We start from the raw sequence: 22,991 nt of genomic DNA, 5'->3' as shown, positions 1-22,991 counted from the left end.
TAACCTCGTGTAATTACGATTTTTTGTAGAATTTGGATTGGTTTTATAGGATTATGATAGGTATGTGTATCTGATAACACAATAATTCCAAAGAGACATTCGTTGTAGCTTAGTGTAAATTGGTCTTCTAATACTAAAACATTATAAACCATAATAGAGTAAAGCAATACAGGAGACTTAAAAAAGTGTTAAAATCTCATGGTACAAAAAAGAAAATGTCTCGAGTGTGAATTTAAAAATGGAGTTACTACAAAAAAGAAGATGGTACATACCTTTGAATATTAAAAAATATTTGAAAAATTTTAATTTTTTTGTAGATTGTGTAGTTAATACTAAAAATTAGTAAGGAAATAAAAATGATTATAAATTAAAAAAATCTTCGACGTTTGTTCTTAGAGCATGTGAAACATTAATAATTACCAAAAAATTTCAGTAGGTACCTTTAAATATTAAAAGTATTTGAAAAATTTTAATTTTTGTAGATTGTGTAGTTAATACTAAAAAATTAGTATGGAAATAAAAATAAATATCAATTAAAAAAATCTTCAGCGTTTGTTCTTAGAGCGTAGTTCGAGTATGCCCGAACTTTCCCGATTCCCAATATATCTACTTCTTCTTCTTCTTGTAGTGCTCATCCATTTTGGATGTTGACGATTATCCTAGAAATATATACTTTGCATACTAATGCACTGAAAAGATTTGTAGTTGTTGTGCTGCACCACATATATAGATTTTTAGCCAGAAATTCCTTCACCTTCCTGGTTTTCTTCTACTTTTCTCTGTAAAATTAGTTGCAGCAGTTCATATCTTCGCTCTTTCTTACAATGTGTCGGATGTATTCGATTTTAACTGTTTTATTGTGGGTACCAGCTCTTTTTCTTTTTTAATTCTGAATAAAATAATCTAATTAGTTACGTGATCGGAATAAGATATATACAAAAATAAGAAAAAATGTTTTATTTCTTTGGAATAAAATAAAAAAGCCAAGTTGGTTGACTGGTTTAAAGTATTGCAGTGCAGGGGATTTGAACCTATGGTCCAACACTTACTTATTTTCAATGCAATGTAACAAAGTCTTAAATCACTCGACCAACGTGGCTTTGGAACTTTGCTCTAAAAAACAACGACAATATTCACATGTTATGACATTCCTATTGACAATAAAAAGAAATAAAATGTTTTTCAAATAATATTTTATTCAAAATACTGTTATTTAGAGTGTGAGCTTTATGATTATAAATAAAAAAATCTTTGACGTTTGTTCTTAGAGCATGTGAAACATTAATAATTACCAAAAAATTACGGTACCTTTAAATATTAAAAGTATTTGAAAAATTTTAATTTTTTGTAGATTGTGTAGTTAATACCAAAAATTAGTGTGGAAATAAAAATAAATATCAATTAAAAAAAAATTTTCAGCGTTTGTTCTTAGAGCGTAGTTCGAGTATGCCCGAACTTTCCCGATTTCCCAATATTAGCTGTGAGTTTTGGCATAGGATACCCATATAAAAAGCATGGAAAACGGAAAGTTTCAGCGTTTGTTCTTAGAGCGTAGTTCGAGTATGCCCGAACTTTCCCGATTTCCCAATATTAGCTGTGAGTTTTGGCATAGGATACCCATATAAAAAGCATGGAAAACGGAAAGTTTCAGCGTTTGTTCTTAGAGCGTAGTTCGAGTATGCCCGAACTTTCCCGATTTCCCAATATTAGCTGTGAGTTTTGGCATAGGATACCCATATAAAAAGTATGGAAAACGGAAAGTTTCAGCGTTTGTTCTTAGAGCGTAGTTCGAGTATGCCCGAACTTTCCCGATTTCCCAATATTAGCTGTGAGTTTTGGCATACGATACCCATATAAAAAGCATGGAAAACGGAAAGTTTCAGCGTTTGTTCTTAGAGCGTAGTTCGAGTATGCCCGAACTTTCCCGATTTCCCAATATTAGCTGTGAGTTTTGGCATACGATACCCATATAAAAAGCATGGAAAACGGAAAGTTTCAGCGTTTGTTCTTAGAGCGTAGTTCGAGTATGCCCGAACTTTTCCGATTTCCCAATATTAGCTGTGAGTTTTGGCATACGATACCCATATAAAAAGCACGGAAAACGGAAAGTTTACCTTGGACAAGTGACGGCGTCACTTGTCCAAGGTAAACTTTCCGTTTTCCGTGCTTTTTATATGGGTATCGTATGCCAAAACTCACAGCTAATATTGGGAAATCGGAAAAGTTCGGGCATACTCGAACTACGCTCTAAGAACAAACGCTGAAACTTTCCGTTTTCCATGCTTTTTATATGGGTATCGTATGCCAAAACTCACAGCTAATATTGGACGCAAATTCTACAAGTACACCACAGTATAGTGACTCATCGCATATCGTTGTTGGAAAATTTAAACTTTCATGCATATTATACAAATGTTGTATATTTTTTGCAACAACGATATGCGATGAGTCACTATACTGTGGTGTACTTGTAGAATTTGCGTCCAATATTAGCTGTGAGTTTTGGCATACGATACCCATATAAAAAGCATGGAAAACGGAAAGTTTCAGCGTTTGTTCTTAGAGCGTAGTTCGAGTATGCCCGAACTTTTCCGATTTCCCAATATTAGCTGTGAGTTTTGGCATACGATACCCATATAAAAAGCACGGAAAACGGAAAGTTTACCTTGGACAAGTGACGCCGTCACTTGTCCAAGGTAAACTTTCCGTTTTCCGTGCTTTTTATATGGGTATCGTATGCCAAAACTCACAGCTAATATTGGGAAATCGGAAAAGTTCGGGCATACTCGAACTACGCTCTAAGAACAAACGCTGAAACTTTCCGTTTTCCATGCTTTTTATATGGGTATCGTATGCCAAAACTCACAGCTAATATTGGGAAATCGGGAAAGTTCGGGCATACTCGAACTACGCTCTAAGAACAAACGCTGAAACTTTCCGTTTTCCATGCTTTTTATATGGGTATCGTATGCCAAAACTCACAGCTAATATTGGGAAATCGGGAAAGTTCGGGCATACTCGAACTACGCTCTAAGAACAAACGCTGAAACTTTCCGTTTTCCATGCTTTTTATATGGGTATCCTATGCCAAAACTCACAGCTAATATTGGGAAATCGGGAAAGTTCGGGCATACTCGAACTACGCTCTAAGAACAAACGCTGAAACTTTCCGTTTTCCATGCTTTTTATATGGGTATCCTATGCCAAAACTCACAGCTAATATTGGGAAATCGGGAAAGTTCGGGCATACTCGAACTACGCTCTAAGAACAAACGCTGAAACTTTCCGTTTTCCATGCTTTTTATATGGGTATCCTATGCCAAAACTCACAGCTAATATTGGGAAATCGGGAAAGTTCGGGCATACTCGAACTACGCTCTAAGAACAAACGCTGAAAATTTTTTTTTAATTGATATTTATTTTTATTTCCACACTAATTTTTGGTATTAACTACACAATCTACAAAAAATTAAAATTTTTCAAATACTTTTAATATTTAAAGGTACCGTAATTTTTTGGTAATTATTAATGTTTCACATGCTCTAAGAACAAACGTCAAAGATTTTTTTATTTATAATCATAAAGCTCACACTCTAAATAACAGTATTTTGAATAAAATATTATTTGAAAAACATTTTATTTCTTTTTATTGTCAATAGGAATGTCATAACATGTGAATATTGTCGTTGTTTTTTAGAGCAAAGTTCCAAAGCCACGTTGGTCGAGTGATTTAAGACTTTGTTACATTGCATTGAAAATAAGTAAGTGTTGGACCATAGGTTCAAATCCCCTGCACTGCAATACTTTAAACCAGTCAACCAACTTGGCTTTTTTATTTTATTCCAAAGAAATAAAACATTTTTTCTTATTTTTGTATATATCTTATTCCGATCACGTAACTAATTAGATTATTTTATTCAGAATTAAAAAAGAAAAAGAGCTGGTACCCACAATAAAACAGTTAAAATCGAATACATCCGACACATTGTAAGAAAGAGCGAAGATATGAACTGCTGCAACTAATTTTACAGAGAAAAGTAGAAGAAAACCAGGAAGGTGAAGGAATTTCTGGCTAAAAATCTATATATGTGGTGCAGCACAACAACTACAAATCTTTTCAGTGCATTAGTATGCAAAGTATATATTTCTAGGATAATCGTCAACATCCAAAATGGATGAGCACTACAAGAAGAAGAAGAAGTAGATATATTGGGAATCGGGAAAGTTCGGGCATACTCGAACTACGCTCTAAGAACAAACGCTGAAGATTTTTTTAATTGATATTTATTTTTATTTCCATACTAATTTTTTAGTATTAACTACACAATCTACAAAAATTAAAATTTTTCAAATACTTTTAATATTTAAAGGTACCTACTGAAATTTTTTGGTAATTATTAATGTTTCACATGCTCTAAGAACAAACGTCGAAGATTTTTTTAATTTATAATCATTTTTATTTCCTTACTAATTTTTAGTATTAACTACACAATCTACAAAAAAATTAAAATTTTTCAAATATTTTTTAATATTCAAAGGTATGTACCATCTTCTTTTTTGTAGTAACTCCATTTTTAAATTCACACTCGAGACATTTTCTTTTTTGTACCATGAGATTTTAACACTTTTTTAAGTCTCCTGTATTGCTTTACTCTATTATGGTTTATAATGTTTTAGTATTAGAAGACCAATTTACACTAAGCTACAACGAATGTCTCTTTGGAATTATTGTGTTATCAGATACACATACCTATCATAATCCTATAAAACCAATCCAAATTCTACAAAAAATCGTAATTACACGAGGTTAGACAACTTCATAAAAATCAAAATAAATTAAATATGTTACTCAACAGATTAAAAAGACAGTGAATAAAATGGTGAAATAGTAAATTTTTCCAATAAAACTGTGTGAATTAGATTTTTTTTTCGGTAAATAGACAAATTCGTTGAAGTTTTTCAGAAATATTGTAAAATAGGCTAAATATACTCAGTTTTTTGGACATTCAGCCAACATTGCTTTAAACTTTGTAAGTAAATAATGTTGTAATTGTATAAATACATCGGAAAATAGTCAGAATGAAAGAGATTGGTTGGTATAGCTTTTGAAAACATAGTTATTGCTGCATAATATATCATTGATCACTCTGTATATACATTTTTCAGCTGGTAATTTTCGGTTTTGTATTACATTTTTGTTATCTTTCTTAGTTTTCTCAAAAAGAAATTGTTTATTTTATTATTAAACTACAATAATTCAATGTTTTTTAAAGATTACATTCTAAGCTTTAAAACAATATCAAAAAATTGTATTAGATTTATTCAAACTTGAGTAATACCGTCTTAAAATGGTGGGAATTCTATAAAACTACGAAGTTTTCAAAAATTACATTTTTTGAGACATCGTATTATTTGAATTAAATTTTCGAGATTTTTTTTTTGAATGAAACATCGTTTAGTAAGATGATTGAGAGGTAAGTTGTGCAGATTTGAGAGTTTTATAAGTAAAATTGTATTAGTTACACATTTTTATATCATTTTTAAACAAAATTCATGCAAGGCTCAATTTCCGCCCACACCGTACTTATGTCCATACATTTTATTTCTTTTTATTGCAACCATTTTATCTTCTTTCATGTCCAATTTGTAAAATTTCTTTTGATCCATTAGTTAAGGAATTACATTACAAAAACTCAACCGTGCGCTTCTTCCAACCCTAGTTTACAGTGCTCCAATGTGTGTAAGAAGGGGGACTTTAGCGTTATAAATAAAAAATTACAGAAGCTAGAGATTTAATTTTAGAAAAATCTTTATATAAGGTTTTTTTGTAACATTTTCTGAATTTTTCAATGGCCAAGTCAGTTTTTTTTCTAAAAATTAAATTTTCGGAGTTATTTAAAAAACATCTAACTTTGCTGTTCATTTGTTTAATAAAAAATGAAGCACCCACTTCTCGGGTAGAACTTTTTGGTATGTTGTTTATTGAACATTTCTTAATGAAATTACAAAAAGTTTTTTCTTGTTTGATTTTTTCCAAAGTGAAAATCTAAATGCACTCCCCTATATAATCAAAAAAGCAAAAGGTGTAAAATATATTGTAGTCAAAAATATAATCACATTTGAAGATTTTGAAAATTGCTTAAAAGAATACAAGATTAAAAGCACAAACCAAAGGTGTATTCGACCATTAAAATAAAACACAAGTGTTACATACATAATATTTATTAACACATTAAGTTATTCAAGTCATTTACAACTTTAATTTTATAATAATAGACATATTCTCTCAGAGCATGGCTTAACAAAGTATCTGCTGGAGAAATTTCACAAAACGCAGTCATAGCTTCAAACGGGCCATATAAACTAGTATCGGTACAAAAATTCTGTTGCAAAAAATATACAACATTTGTATAATATGCATGAAAGTTTAAATTTTCCAACAACGATATGCGATGAGTCACTATACTGTGGTGTACTTGTAGAATTTGCGTAACATCATTTTCATCTAAATAGTATTCCACACCATGTTTTTCAATAACAAGGAATTTGATTGAATCCAACACCAATTGTCGTATCTTGCAGTAGTCTCCACACTGAAACTCGACAGGATCAAACTCGTCTACATAGAAAAAATCATTCATCTTTTGTGAAAACAGGTTAATTATGTTACTCCACTCAAATTTGTCTATACTAATTCTTCGACCGTAGAATAATTCTTCTTCTTTTAGGGCATGTTGACATAAAATGACGGATGCCGTAAACTGTCTAGCTGGAGATAGACCAACTTTAATTATGTAACTATCTAGTGGAAAGGAGGCTTCTAACAAGTAGTATGGTTCATTCTTCACAGCTTCTTCGAATTTTGTTAAAACTTGGTCTAGTTCGGTACCATAATTAATTTCACTTGATGAATCATCGAATACCACAATAGAACTTGATGAACTATAACCACTATCTTGAGAACTCATGTTGAAGAGTGAGGTGAACTAACTGAGTATTTTATTCTAAGATCTAGTCTTCAATTATTTCAAATGTTGTCGCTGGGTGGTGGAACCCAATATCGATGAGTTCTCGAAACACTATTGAGTACTTTTTGCTTATAAATTCGGGGATGAATGGAGTATACACTTCTGTTACTCTATCTGGCAGGAACACAACGTTCTCCTCTAGTTCCAGCAAAATTTGTTTTTTGAACTTTCCCTTGACCAGCTTGGCTGCTACTATTTTAAATGGAGTATTAGGAGTTAAATCACTCACTTTTTTTATTTGTTTTGTTTTTTTCTCTGCAATAGAAGAAACGGCATTTATTTTTGCTAGATCCATCTAAAACAATAATAACTTGTTATACACAACTTGACTCTCTTCGAAAAAATCGAGAAAAAATGCTCCTCTTGTGTGAGATTTGAACCCGCTACGAGACTCTGAATAGAACAAAAACAAAAAATATATCTAAAAGTAGGGTCTCTAATAGAAGAAAAAGTTTAGTTTAATTAGAGTAATTTCATTGAGAAAATTACTTGAATAATTTGTATAAATAAAATACTTGAAAATGTGAGATTCTAATCTGATGCAACGCTACGGGGCACTGGACAAAACAGAAGAAAAAAGACACATAATTTATTTTTGCTCTACACAGTTTCACTCTCTTCGAAGCACTTCAAAAAATAAAGAATGGAAAAGCTGTCAGATGATATTTCTGATAAAGACAGAAACAAGTTTGCTAACAGGTTAATTTATTAGAATTATGGAAGTTAGACAAACGCCAGACGAATGGAGAAGCAGTGTGTTTACAAAAAAGAGGCAATAATGTACAAAGAGCAATAAAACTACATAGTCATGAAACGAAAAAATATCGAGAACTACTAAAAAATAAAACAGAAAAATCATGTATTTAAGAGAAAAAAAGGTCACAAAATTATTTTAGTTTAATTTTATCGAAAAAATGACATACAACAAGGTGCGAATATAAATAAAAATATCAGAATAAAGTAAAAATAGTACTTACTTCTATATTTACTGCAATATACCAAATGTACTTAGCTGTCTTGAAAACTCTAATGTAATAATATTTTCAGTGATTTTCTCGTTTTTATATCAAAGTCCAGTAATTATATTGATGGGTCTTTAATTATTGTATTTTCTCCATCAATTAGTGTGAAGTATTTTTTTAAATTACATTCTAATTGCTTTGCAATTAAGCAAAGTTTCTAATATTTTTCCATATATCATTTAGCTATTAAACAAAAATTAAATAAAGTTTCTAATATAATATTTTTCCCATATTAGCAGATCTACGGGGAGGAAAATTTCATTTTTCTGTGTCATTTTATTCTGTTAAATAATCATGTGACCAATAGGACTGAAAATATGTAACTAAGGTCCTTTTAACGTGTTGAATTTTTTCATTGGACCAATAGGAGTTCGATTTCTCTAAATCTGGTTTGAAAATAATGTGGGAAATATAGGTGGTCTGGACTTACAGAAAGAATTTATCTGATATGTATTGTAGGTATTAGCAATATAATGATAGATTTGGCAATTGGTGGTTTGCATATATTTGTGTTCCATACACTGACATTTTCTAGGGAGAGATAATGTAAATATTGAGAGTTGCACGTTAAAAATAAGAGGTTTACTAGATTGGACACAATGAAAGAACGCCTGTGTATAATAGTATACGAAAGATTTGAATGTTTCTCAGTAGAAACGAAAATACTAAAGCCTTTTTGACATGCTGATGTATTTGATTTTTATGCCATTGTATTTTATTGGTTGGACGTCACGATTGGGTCAATACGGCCGAAGATGTATAACTAATGCCCTTTTGGCTGTATTGTGAAAATACCTAACTAAAGCCTTTTTGATATGCTGATGTACTTGATTTTTATGCCGTATTCTATTGGTTGAGGTACTGTAAGTTACGATTGGACCGAAAATACATATCTAAGGCCTTTTGACATGATGTATTTTATTTTTTTTGTCACTGTACTGTATTGGTTAAATCATTTGAGAACTCGTATGTCACTATTGGACCAATATTACCGAAGATACGTAACTAAGGTCCTTTTAACATGATGCTGTATTTGATTTTTCTGTGTCTGTTGGTTAAATCATTTGTATCTAATGCCTTTATGGCATGATGTTATGTTTAATTTTTCTATATTATTCAATTTGTTAAATCACATGATGCCTCGCATATCTCTCAGAGAGGGATGGATTGGACATATCAAAAGAATGCTTCTATTGTATCTTATACGTTATCAGGGGCTTTAGTTACGTATTTTCATGATACAACCAAATGGGCATTAGTTATATCTTCGATTTTATTGACCCAATCGTGACGTACAAGTCGGGCCTCCACCAAAAAACGAGACAAAAATGAGCAGAATGGACCTTAAAATTTTTTTAAAATTTCTCCAGCATCTGGGGAAAAATTGATTTTCTATCTAACTCTAATACACAGGCTCTTATGGGAGGCGCTGTTGCCAGATGTTGTGAAATGCCCAGTTTGTCAGTAGATCTAGGGAAATTTTTTTTGTGCGCCCATACCGGTGGGCACTACATACCTACAACTTTTATTTGCTATGCCTCTATACGTTAAGCCATTTAGGCATGCCTACAACCTTTATTGTCCATGTCTCTCCTTACGTCTATGCCTCTCTACGTTAAGCCATTTAATCATACCTACAACCTTTATTGTCCATTTCTCTCCTAACGTCTATGCCTCTCTACGTTAAGCCGTTTAGGCACTGTAATGCTACCACCGCTTAAACATAAATTACGTTACGGTCGTACATAAAATATAGTATGCAACTCGTAATGCTTAGATTTCTGCACGTGATTGGTTTAAATAACATATTATGGTCGTAGATAAAATATAGTATGCAGCTTGCAACGGATAGTTTATGTATTAAATAACATATTCGTTACTATCCACACCTTTAACGTACCACAATCTCCAATCAGACCAATGCTAACGAGATGTATAGCGCCAACTATCGGATAATAGCTGAATTATGGTAGATTTCTTCGACGTAATGTCAAGGAAAATTGGATAAAAATAGCGAATTTGAATAAAAATGGACTAAAAATGGCATCATCCAGCGGCTAATAGGTAAACTATGGTAGATTTCTTCGATGTAATGTCAAGGAAAATTGGGTTAAAATGGTGAATTTGAATAAAAATGGCGAATTTGAATAAAAATGCCGAATAGGTTACGGTCGTAGATAAAATATAGTATGCAACTCGTAATGCTTAGATTTCTGCACGTGATTGGTTTAAATAACATATGATGTTATGGTCGTAGATAAAATATAGTATATGCAACGGGCCCCTTTCCACCGATCAATTTGTACGTCACGATCCAACACATCCCTTTCCAATACCTCACACGTCGGACCAATAACAACGGAGATATGCTTTAGTGCCGTTTTGGCTATGCCGCCATCTTTGTTTTTTGTGTTAACGTATTCGTTACCCCCTCCCCTTTCCTATGATACCTCACATGTCACGATCGGACCAATAACAACGGAGATATGCTTTAGTGCCGTTTTGGCTATGCCGCCATCTTTGTTTCTTGTGTTAACGTATTCGTTACCCCCTCCCCTTTCCTATGATACCTCACATGTCTCGATCGGACCAATAACAACGGAGATATGCTTTAGTGCCGTTTTGGCTATGCCGCCATCTTTGTTTTTTGTATAACTATGGTAGATTCCATTATGGAAGATTCCTTGTGACGTCAGCATCTATCTCACTCTTACTCATTGGAAAGGTACTTCTCTCTCTAACACATTGATTTCCCTATCTTGGTAGCAGAACCGGCATTCCCCTTCTACTTCCCGTCGTGCCTAAAATGATTAAGAAATTTCACCTATAGCGGCTCCTAGTATATTATTACAAAAGTTAGTTTTTATTTTAAAGTAGTTTTTATTGGACTTTCGAAGGAATTGGCCAAAAATTGTAAGAAAATTTAAAAAGATAAAATTTTCACACGAACGTCAAAAAAACTGTCAAAGTGTTTAGACAAATTTAAGAGTTCCTCCGGAAAATTTGTAGATTTAGTTAGTTCTAAAGTCTTTTTTCATTCAACTCAAATCGATTGTGAAGTATTAAAGTGTGTTTCAAGAGATTCTACAGAGTGTTTAGCCGATTTTGTTTGTTTTTCCGTATATTTTAAGTTTTGTTATTTGACAACTGTACTGTAAGTAGACATTTTTTTATATACTTATATTTGAACGTCGCTCGTGCCCCGGGATGTCCGTGGGCAAAAATGGAAAGGATCCACCAGATCCTGGTGTAGAAAATATTGGGTTCACAGATGAGAGCGATATAATTATGCAGACAAATGATTTAAATCAGAATAATTCTCATAGTGAATGTTTAAATGATACTAGTAAAAGTACTAATGATACCATAAACTTGACATCTACTTCAAATAAAACAAATACTCTTCAAAAAAGTCAGGAATTTAATTCATCTAATCGATTTAGTTTAAATGATACTGGTCCGTTTTTTATATTTGTTCAACACATAAATTTGAGTATCGGTCGTTTGCATCCAATGAAACTTGGAGAAAAACTACTTTCGCTATCTAGTTATGATAAACATATTATTGAAATTGTTAGTGTAGGTAAAAATCGCATTAAAATTCAAGTCAATTCAGGTGCTGTTGCGAATAAATTAGTAGTTGAAGATTTTTTCGGAAAAAATAACCTAATTGCATATATTCCAAATTATTTAACGGAAAAAAAGGGTCTCGTTCGCGGAGTGGACACTACTCTAACTGAGAGTGCACTACTTAATACTATTAAATCTAATATTCCAATAAAAAAAGTTCATAGAATGACTAGAATAGTTCAAAGTGACGGTGTATCAGAAAGAGTTCCTAGACAAATGGTTATTATTAGCTTTGAAGGTAAATTAATTCCCCAATATATTTACATCAACAAAGTTAGGTGTCCAGTTGAAATATATGTTAGTCCTGTTATGCAATGTTTCAACTGTCTTCGTTATGGCCATTCAACGACTCAATGCAAGTCAAAAAAAATGTAAGAAGTGCGGTAATGAAGGTAACACTGATTGTCCCGATAAATGTACTACATTTTGCGTTTATTGTAAAAATAGTAGCCACGAGTCAGTTTTTAAAGAATGTCCCGAATATTTAAAACAAAAAAAGACTAAAGAAGCTATGGCTAACTTAAATATTTCATTTAAAGAAGCCGAAAAAGCTCTTGAAAATCCATGTTATTCCAGTTTAGTCCAAAAAAATAAATTTGCACCTTTAATGACCTGTGACACAGACTTTCCTCCATTAAAAAGCTCCTCCCCTAAACCCTCGAATTCCACCACTACTTATAAAAATAATAATCATCTGAATATAGCCCCCCCTAACGATAACCCCCCCAAAAAAAGGAAGACTACTGATACAACTCCTAATTTTCCTCCTGTGCGTAGGGAATACCCGACCAGTTTCTGTTCGGGATCTGTATTTCAATTTGGAAACCATGAGCCCCGTAATGAATTTGATATATTTATAGGCCAACTCAGTGCTTCACTCAAAAATTTAATCAAACAGAGTATCCTTGACTATTGTAATTCTTCATCAAATGTAGAAACTAATTTTAAAAATTACGAAATTAAATTAGAAAATAAAATTAAAGATATTATAGGTAATATTTTTACATAATTTTAATGGCTGAAAAAAGTATTAAAATTATTCAATGGAATATTCGTTCGCTAAATGCGAACCGATATTCTTTACAGCAATTACTGTTTGAAGAACGTTTTGACATAAGTCTTTTATCAGAAACTTGGTCAAAACCATCTGATACTGTTTGCTTCAATAATTTCAATGTAGTTAATAAAAGTAGAATTAGAGGATATGGAGGAGTTGCCATAATTTTAGCAAATAACATTATTTATAATCCCATTTCATTTGTTAACAATTTCAATCCTAATTTAGAAGTTTGTGGTGTAGATATTAAAATTGACCAAAAAATGTATACTATCCTGAGTGTGTACCGTCCATCAAATGTTAAAGTAACAGTGCAAGATTACGTTAGTCTTTTTTCTCAAATTAGCAATGATTGTATTATTACCGGAGATTTTAATGCACATCATGGATTATGGGGATCAAATTCATGTTGCGTCGATGGTAATATACTAGTAGAAGCATTAGATTTCTTTCCTAATTTAATTGTTGTTAATGACGGGTCGGCTACTAGAGCTACTCCTCCAGGGAATATAAAATCTGTTGTAGATCTTACTATTATATCCTCTAGTTTATGTCCATCCTTTGACTGGACTGTTCTTCCAGATACCTATGGATCAGATCATTTTCCAATTAGACTTTCTGTGCAGAATATGAAAATTGAAAATAGAACTTTTATATCTTCGGCTAAATGGTCGATGTCTAATGCAAACTGGGATAATTTTAGAAACAACGTAGAAAGTGCCTTCAGACACGAACCAAATAAAAACCAAACAAACGAAATGATTTTCTTTTTATTAGATTCTATTACTGATGCAGCCAACAAATCTTTCAAAATTATCAAACCGTCAGTCAAATCTTTCAAATCGCCACCATGGTGGGATGATGAATGCCTCACTGCTTCTAACGCTAGAAAAAATTCCTTTAAAATTTATAAATCTAATCTTACCCTTTCAAACTTCATGGAATATAAGAAGAATGAAGCTATATGTAAACGAACTTTCCGCTCAAAAGCTAAATCTAGTTGGGCTCGGTTTTGTTCCTCACTTACTAAGCAAACTTCACCTTCAGAGCTTTGGAAAAGGGTAAACAAAATTCAAGGTAACAAAAAGTACACCGCTAATGATGAATGTATGGTAGAAAGGCTCTTTACAAAAATCTCTCCGGATTATGTCCATTTACCACTATTTATGCCGAGCATCTCTACTAATGACCACTTTTTACTAACCCCCATTTCAGCTGACGAACTTAAAGCAAATATCAAGAGTTCTAAAAATACAGCCCCTGGTATTGACGGCATTAACTATAGTATGCTATTAAACCTACCTGCAATTGCTATATATTATTTGTGCAAAATATACAACAATATTCTACTTAAAGGAGATCATTGTGACGCCCTCAAACAATGCCTGGTTATTTCTATACCCAAACTAAACCAGCGTACCGACTTAAGGCCTATCTCTCTCATGTCCTGTTTGCTTAAAACATTTGAACGAGTTATGAAAAGCAGATTAGAATGGTGGTGTGAGAACAAAAATATATTTCCAGTGTCTCAGTATGGCTTTCGTAGGAACAAGGGAACTATTGATTGTGTTTCTCAATTAACAACTGATATTCAATTATCATATTCAAATAATAATTATCTATCTGCCATTTTTCTTGATATTTCTGGGGCTTATGACAACGTCAATTTAAATCTATTGTTCGAAAAACTGAAGCACATAGGTATTCCACCTTTGTGTGCTTATGTATTAGTAAACCTATTCCTTAATAGACAGGTATTTATTAGATGTAATGATAGATTGATTGGCCCAAGAGTAGTGCATCAAGGTTTACCACAAGGATCAGTCCTCAGTCCCTTGTTGTTTAATCTATACACTCTAGATCTCCACAGTATAGGAATTAGATGCAGTATATTACAATATGCAGATGATTTCTGCTTTTACAATGTGAATAAGTTGTACCAACAAAGTATTAATTCAACTAAGATGGTACTGGGTGATGCAAGAGAGTATTTTTTTAAACAAGGATTTGACCTTACTGCAAATAAATCAGCGGTGGTGTTTTTTACGCGACATCGCTTACCAGTTATGACCAGCATCATGATTAACAACCTAAGTATACCCGTTCATAAGCACTACACTTATCTTGGTATTACATTGGACACCAAGTTAACATGGGATGAACACATTAATAAGTGCTTAATAAAATGTGAGAAAAGTTTAAATATTCTTAAAGTAGTTAATCGCTATCGATGGGGTGCTGACCCTAAAATTAATTTAATGTTTTATCGTGCATATACCAGATCCATTCTCGACTATGGAAGCATTCTATATGGATCTGCCACAAACAGTCGCCTTAAAAAACTAGATCGCATTCAATATAAGGCTCTGCGGTTAGTTCTAGGTGCGCTCAAGTCTACGCCTATAGAGAATCTTTTAGCTGAATCCATGGAGCCTCCTTTACATTTAAGTCGACTATTTTTGGCTGAAAAATTTATTCTTAAATGCCAATCTTATAACCAAACTGAACTACTACAAAAAATATGTGACATCTCTGTTTCTAATCTTGTCGACAAATGGTGGCACAACAGGAATTCTCCTATTTTAGCAGTAGCATACTCGAACGTTTCTCAGCACCTAAATAGTCCAGGTGAATTAACTTTCTTTAAATCGAGTTTTAATATATCTTATGCCAATGTTAATGTTTGGTTCCCAAATTTTGACAGTGAGAATCCAGTTGACTTTCAGCAACATATAGCCAAGCTTGATAATCCATGCAGGATTTTCACGGATGGTTCAAAATCAAGATTGGGAGTTGGATGTGCTGTATATATTCCGGATCACCAAGAATCCTTGATGTTCAAGTTAGATAAACAATGTTCCATATACTCTGCAGAAATGTTCGCGATTTATCAAGCTCTAGAATGGGCTGTCAACAAAAAAATTTCTAACAAGCAAGTTGTAATTATGTCAGATTCAAGATCTTCGTTATTAGCTCTAGAAAACACACGTAAACATTTATATAAAAATAGCCTTGTCGTCAAAATTTTAGAAAACCAACTAAAGCTACTGGAAAAACAGACTTCTGTAACTTTCGTCTGGGTAAAAGGACATATTGGTATTTCCGGTAACATAAAAGCAGATTTTTTTGCTAAAGAGGCAATCTTAAAAGGATCGGAAATAACTTGGCTAGATAGAAGCGATCTAACAGCTACTCGCAAGAAAAGTTTGAAACAAAATTGGGATATTGAGTGGCACGCTTTCTGCAATCGAAGCAACAATCTCTACACCAAAATTCATCCTAGTTTACCTACTGAGCCTTTTGCTATCAGAAGTTATCCCAATAGAAATATATATGCCATGTTTATTAGATGTCTCTTTAATCATGCCACTGTCAAGTCATACCTCTATAGATTTAACCTATCCGAATCAGATCTTTGCGATTGCAATGGATATGTTGACGATATTAATCATTGGTTGTTTGGATGCAAACATAATGATGTTGCAATTAAGTTTTTGATGAACAATCTGGTTCAAGAAGAAATACCTTTCCCACAAAATAATGCTTCTCTTTTATATTTGTCTCGTAGAAATTCTAAAATTAAACAAATCATCTGGGAGTTTTTAAAAAGGACTAAGAAAAAAATTTAACTTGCACTGAATGAGTCCGGTTGAATGTGTTTAGCAATAATTATTGTTTTTTTATGTTTATCCTTATTATGTAATATTGTCTCCCTGTGAAAGTTCATTAAGTAGATTTTGCAGGGAGGTAATAAGAATAGAATTGTATAAAAGTTTATATTGAAAAAATTAAAAAAAAAAAAATTATACAAAAAAATATGTATACAAAAAAAATGTATAAAAAAAATTAAATCTTATTAAAAAAAAAATAAATAAATAAAAAAAAAATAAATAAAAAAAGTATAATAAATTATAAAAAAAATAAAAAAGAGAAAAAAAAAATTAAAAACACAAAGAGGGTGTAAACCTCCGCGGGGTTGATCCGGGTTGAAGCCTTATCGCTGTGTAAAAAAAAACATATATTTATTAGCATTTAGTATTAGTATTTAGTATTAGCATGTAGTTTTTTTTGTCGATTTAATTATTTGTAAATTAATTTAAGTTGGTTAGGGCCATGAATGAGGAGTATACCTACTGGTCAATTAAATGTTTCCACCTCTACATATGTATGTATGTATGTGCGTGCATAAGTATTATATGTGCGCACATGTACCTAATGTATTATGTAATGCAATGTATTATATTTGGAATATTGTAGCAAACAGTAATTTATTATCTATCGTGGCTGAATGGATCAAGTAATCCAAAGCCAATAAGGAAGAAAAAAAAAATTCACACGGTTTTGGTTTAAGTCCACCAATACAAATTCAAATTACTGTCAACAAAAGGAACGTTAAAACTGGAGAAGTTACCACCCACTTACTGGACCAGCCGTACAATATTCTTATAGAGCAGGGGTGGGCAAACTTCTTTTAGTAAGGGCCACAAAATATTTTTGGTTTGTTTAAGCGGGGGGGGGGGGGGGGGGCATGGTTTGAAATCAACATTTCAAGCACGTTTTCTTGAATTTTGTTTAAAATTATGGTAGAATTATTTTATTTTTAAATTAAATAAACATATTCAGTACAATTCAAAGATTATTCAAAAAAAATTCAAGACCAAATATTGAAGAATAAGCCAACGGTGGTAACCTTTACAGGCAGCTCCAAAAAATGTATTTTTTCTACGAGCGTGCAAAAATGTCTACTTTCGCGCACGCATTTTAGTTTAGAAAGTTTCACTTTTCCGCACGCGTGTTACTTTTCCGCACGCGGTTTTTACGTTTCCGCACGCGTGTTAATTTAGATATGTTAATATGGCCTTAAAGTAATTATAATACCTGCAATAAACTAATATTTAGATATTACTTACTAATTTATTTCAAATATATCTTATTGTGTTCCTGTTTTAATGAAATTAACGCGACAATTGGATGAAATAAAATTATTTTGACATAATATTCGAAAGTCAAATCGGTAGACAATAACAGTCGTTTTGAATCATCGTGATGGAAACCAAGATTGTCGTCATGCTAACTAATTATATTGAAAGTTTGGTTTTGACAACCTTGTCAAATAATTAATTTGTGTATGTATTTTCATATTAATTAAATTAATTGATTAAGATTTGGTAATTTTTTAAAGACTCTTAGAAAAAATATTGTTCCTAACTCTTGCAGAAAGTCTCTTTTCCGCACTCGACTGCTTGCCGAACTCCCGCTTCGCGTCGTTCGGCAAACTGCAGTCGCGTGCGGAAAAGAATGACTTTCTGCACTTGTTAGGAAAATAACTATTGCAGTAGAACTCGTCAATGGATCATATGAAACACAAAATTCAAAAATATTTTATTAGTATAGGTATGAGTTTCTCGAGGTTGAGTTTGTTGAGTTTTTTTAGTTTGAACGATTTTTGAGTTTTTGATAGCACTCAAAATACAAGTCAAAATAACGAAATTTTTGTAAAATAGGGTGAAAATGAACATATTTATTATTGATAGCCAAAACATATCTCGACAGAGTTACCTCACGAAATGTCTACAGAAAATCTATGAAAAATTTCAGGTGTCAAGTAGGTAGTTTTTGAGTTACAATGTCCACCGAATTCGAAAAAAGAAGTTTTGAGAAAAACAGGTTTGGTTTGACAACTTTTATTTCAATTTGTTTTTTGTCTGTAAAATCGTAAAGTGATGCACGCCGGAATATGTTTTTGAATCGCAGAGTAATTTACAAAAGAGACGGGAACAGCTGTTGAAAGTATCTCACTACGGTCAAGCTACTGCAAGGCGAGTCGATGGTAGGGATATTAAACATGCTTTACTTCCGGTAATATTACTCCGCTCAAGCTGAAAATTTTAGAGAGTATTCTTGAAGTTTATTTATTTATTTATGTACTTTCATTTAAAATAAAGCTTAAATTAAATATAGTTATGTATGTACTTTCATTTAAAATATTAAAAATATCAAAAATTTCAAATTTTTCAAACCGTACCCCTCTCCCCTAAACAGCATTCGCACTTAATTAAGCATGTTATTTCCCTTAAATATAATATGTGTATCTATATATTTATTTATTTTTATTTTAGGTATCTATGAACCTATTTCTTTTTCCCTAATATTGTTCTGAAGCTATTTCCTTGTGACGTCTTATGCAATTTACTATTTTAGTTGGGAATAAGCCACAATTTAAGTTTGAAATTAAATTTATTTGACGTTTAGATTTCCACTTCGGAAATCGTTATCAAAATGCAAAACATTAATAAATTAAGCATTTATCTACTTAATTAGTTTAATTTATTAATGTTTTGTATTTTGATAACGATTTCCGAAGTGGAAATATAATAAATTATATTAGGAAGTATAAATATAATAAGTGGAAGCGTAAAATAAATTTAATTTTAAACTTACATTGTGGCATATTACCAAATAAAATAGTAAATTCTATTTTCACATTGCTATTAGTTACTTAAATATTTGAAAGGAAATTATGTGCTTAAATAGATGTAAACACGCATCATACGTAATATTATGCAACACGCGTCATTTAAATCAAAATAAACAAAGTTATAAATTTGAAAAATCTTAGATTCCTTTCATTGTTTTTGTTTTCTTTGAAAAAATTAAATAATATAAAAATATGTACGATTATTTAATCCTATTGAAAGAATAATTAACAATATTAGTTATAATTGAAATGACGTTGGCGTTGACTACTTGCAAAACATTTTTTCCACCTACCTCTACCGAAAGTATACTTTTCCGGACCTGATTGTAGGGAGCAAAGTTGTACTTTTCCTCCCTAGGGAGGAAACTATTTTTCCTCCCTAGGGAGGAAAAGTAAAAGTGACCTCATGGTATTTCATTCATGAAATATAACTTATTGACGCCCTGTACAATATCTATTTTCTATTTTTCTATTACGTAAGTATCTATACATTTTAACGTTTATTTATAAAACACCCTGTATTTTGCAGAATGGTAAAAAACAGTAAATTGTTATTTTGATTTAACAATGTTTACATTAATAATTTGACTTATATTTGAGAGTTGACAGTTATATTGTACCTACTTGTTAGTTTTAGTTCTAATAAATTTTGTTGGTTAGTTACATAAATAAATTAAGTAAAAATGAAAAAATGACTTGTTATTTGAGGAAGGTGGAAAAACCATATGTATAACATGGGAGTAAAGTGCCTTTTCCTCCCTTGAATGATTCAAAGTTCATGAAACTTCATTCTCGGGAGGAAAAGTAGCACTTTCCTCCCTTGTTATACAAATAGCTATTGCACAATACCTGCTCATGGATTAAACAGTGAAAAATAATAACTGATGTTCTGAAAATTGTTCATGGACGTAATCTTTAAGTTTTCTCAACATTACAATATTTGCTCCTCTTAAATTTGGTGCTCCGTCAGTTGTTACACTTACTAGGTGGTTACAGCGTTAATTTAAAATTTTCCAAACAGTTCCAGACAACTTCAAAAATATCGTTTCCATTTGTTGAAATTTCGTGGATTTCATTCAGGGAGACGACAAAACTCTGCCGGAAACCCAAATAATTGCCCGCGTTATGTTGAAAATTCTTTCGGAAAAATCACCAGCTGCGAAAGTGTTAACTAATAGCTTTATTATCTATATTATTTATTTATTAATATTAGCAATAATTAAAAAAAATCTTTAAATAAAAATAATTCACTTCTTTTCCGCGGGCCGCAAAAAATGTATAAAGGGCTGCATGCGGCCCGAGGGCCGCACTTTTCCCACCCCTGTTATAGAGTATACTGTATAATACTGTATGCACCATATTATGGTGAAAATTAAAGGAATAAATTCGTAATTTCGTAAGTTGGCGAATTTAAGGAAAAAATCCGAAATAGGTCGATTTTTATTTTTAAATTGTGTTTTTTTGGCATAATTATTATACTAGTGACGTCATACATCTGGGCGCGATGATGTCACCGATAATTTTTTTGAAGTTATACTTCTTTACCGGCGATATGAGGGTGAATTTTTATATGTTAAAACCTATGATCACGGCGCATGCGCATTATAACTTTGTTCTGATTGGATGTTCAAATGACATGTCAAAAATTATTCAATATGGCGGCTGTGGCACAGCTGTACGTAGTTTGATTATTTATGGTTGTTGCGTTTTGAAATTTGTGGGAAAAGAAACAAAGTTAGTTAATAGTTATACTGCCTTTTTAAATAGTTTTCATATACCTATATTTTTGGACTTTTGGACTATTTTGGACAAGGAAAACTCATTCTAATTTGGTAAGTAGTTTTTATTATAATCATATTGTAATTATACATTTGGATTAGGTTGGAATACACACATTTATTTTCTCAAGAATGTGGATTTTAGAGAGAAATCCCTAATTAGGTCCGATTTTTATTTTTAAATTATGATATTTTGGCGTAGATTTATTTATCTAGTAGGTATGTAATGCTTTGAATTACATACTTAATTTGATTACCAACAAAAGTTCTACCAATCTTCATCTAATATATTGTTTTCTTACTGTTTTGTTATATTTTAATATTTTCTTCCACAAAATTTAAACTACATAATTTAATTATATTCAAAACAACTGTCAAACAGTAAAAAGTTCAGTTACCCTATTTTTCCACATGACAAATAATGTGGAATTGGACGAGTGAGTCTAGGCTTCGATTACGAATCAAAGCGCCCCGAAATTCACGGGTTCGGTTCCCGATGGAAGTTTTTATTTTTTTATTTTTTTATGCATTTTGTGATTGTAAGTATATTTGTTATATAATTTTTTTTCAGAAAATGCGTATTTAAAATTTTTGCCAACAATTATTATCGTTCAGAAATAATTTTTTCTTTGTGGCATTTTTCAATGTGTTTGTGTGCGTTTTATTCTTTTATTTTTTTTAAATTTTTGGTATTGTCTTAAAAATCACATAATATGACATGTAGTAGAAGTATAACTTCTTACGTGCGTACAAAGTACACACACATTCTTTTTTTAAATTGAGAAGGGGTCATCTGCTAGCTCATTTGAAAGGTTATTCAATTCCCTATTCAGTAATATAAATATTAACCTAATTGTTTATACAGAGTGGCCAAAGAAAATTTTTGAACTAAACTAATTGACAAAAAAGAAGACTGTAATGTAATTTATTTAATTCAAGATATATTTTACTGCTGTCAGAAATCAGAAAAAATTTTAATTTGAAAAATAAACTTTGCTTTTCGCTAAAATTAAATGTGCAAACTTCCTAGAGGCAGGTGACCGGCGGCAGCTATTTCTATTGTGAAATATTTGCAATATTTTTATGTGAAATAAATTTTTTTTTCTGTTTTCTGTTAATAGTAAAATGTATTTTGAATTAAATAAATTACATACATAAATTATTTTATCTGTTTTCTGTTTTTGTTGATAAATAATTTACAAAGAAGCCCAAGCCAAAGTAAGAAAGAAGATAACAACATCATAACAAATCAACACTTACATAGAAGGTAGAAGAAGCACAGAGAGTTGGAGATTAATTAAAAATATGAGAACTAATAAGAAAAAAGACGTTATATCACCAATAACAACGGAAAAATGGAAAGAATATTTCAAAAGATTACTAACAGAACAAAGCCCAGAATTTTTTAACATAGAAGACAACACGATTGGTATACATATAAATTCATCCCCATTACAAATAAGTAAATCAAAGATGGAAGAAATAACCAAATCCCTGAAAAATGGAAAATCCCATGGTCCTGGTGACATCCCTGCAGAATTAGTGAAAGCCGGTACAGACAAACTCCAAGAACAGCTAAGAAAACTCTTCCAAGACTGCTTAAATGGTGCCGAATTACCAAAAGAATGGAAATTATCTATCATGTCAACCATCCACAAAAAGAGCAGCAAGGATCAATGTGAAAATTACAGAGGAATTGCGGTAAAGAGCACAATAAGTAGGATGTATGGGAAACTTATTAAGAACAAAATAGAAAATGACTATAGAGATTACGAAGCAGAGGAGCAAGCTGGCTTTAGAGCTGGGCGGTCCATAGTAGACCACCTGTACTCTATTACGCAAGTTATTGAGAAAATCACAGACGTCAATAAAGAAGTTCACCTGGTATACGTAGACTTACAAAAAGCATATGACAGTGTGCCCCTCAGCAAACTATGGTGAACCCTACATCAAGCCAACATTAAACATGGTCTTATCAAAGCAGTCCAAAGTCTGCAT

General features: G+C 31.8%; 1 protein-coding gene across 2 annotated transcripts in view; it reads right to left on the bottom strand.

The window, feature by feature from the left end:
• Nucleotides 1–22,991, bottom strand: part of LOC114334594 (uncharacterized) — a 179,838-nt gene that overhangs the window by 40,457 nt on the left and 116,390 nt on the right. The gene's annotated exons all lie outside the window — the stretch shown is intronic.

This window comes from Diabrotica virgifera, chromosome 3 (genome assembly GCF_917563875.1).
Source record: "Diabrotica virgifera virgifera chromosome 3, PGI_DIABVI_V3a".
Classification (NCBI taxonomy): domain Eukaryota; kingdom Metazoa; phylum Arthropoda; class Insecta; order Coleoptera; family Chrysomelidae; genus Diabrotica; species Diabrotica virgifera.
This window is presented reverse-complemented; position numbering and strand designations above follow the sequence as displayed.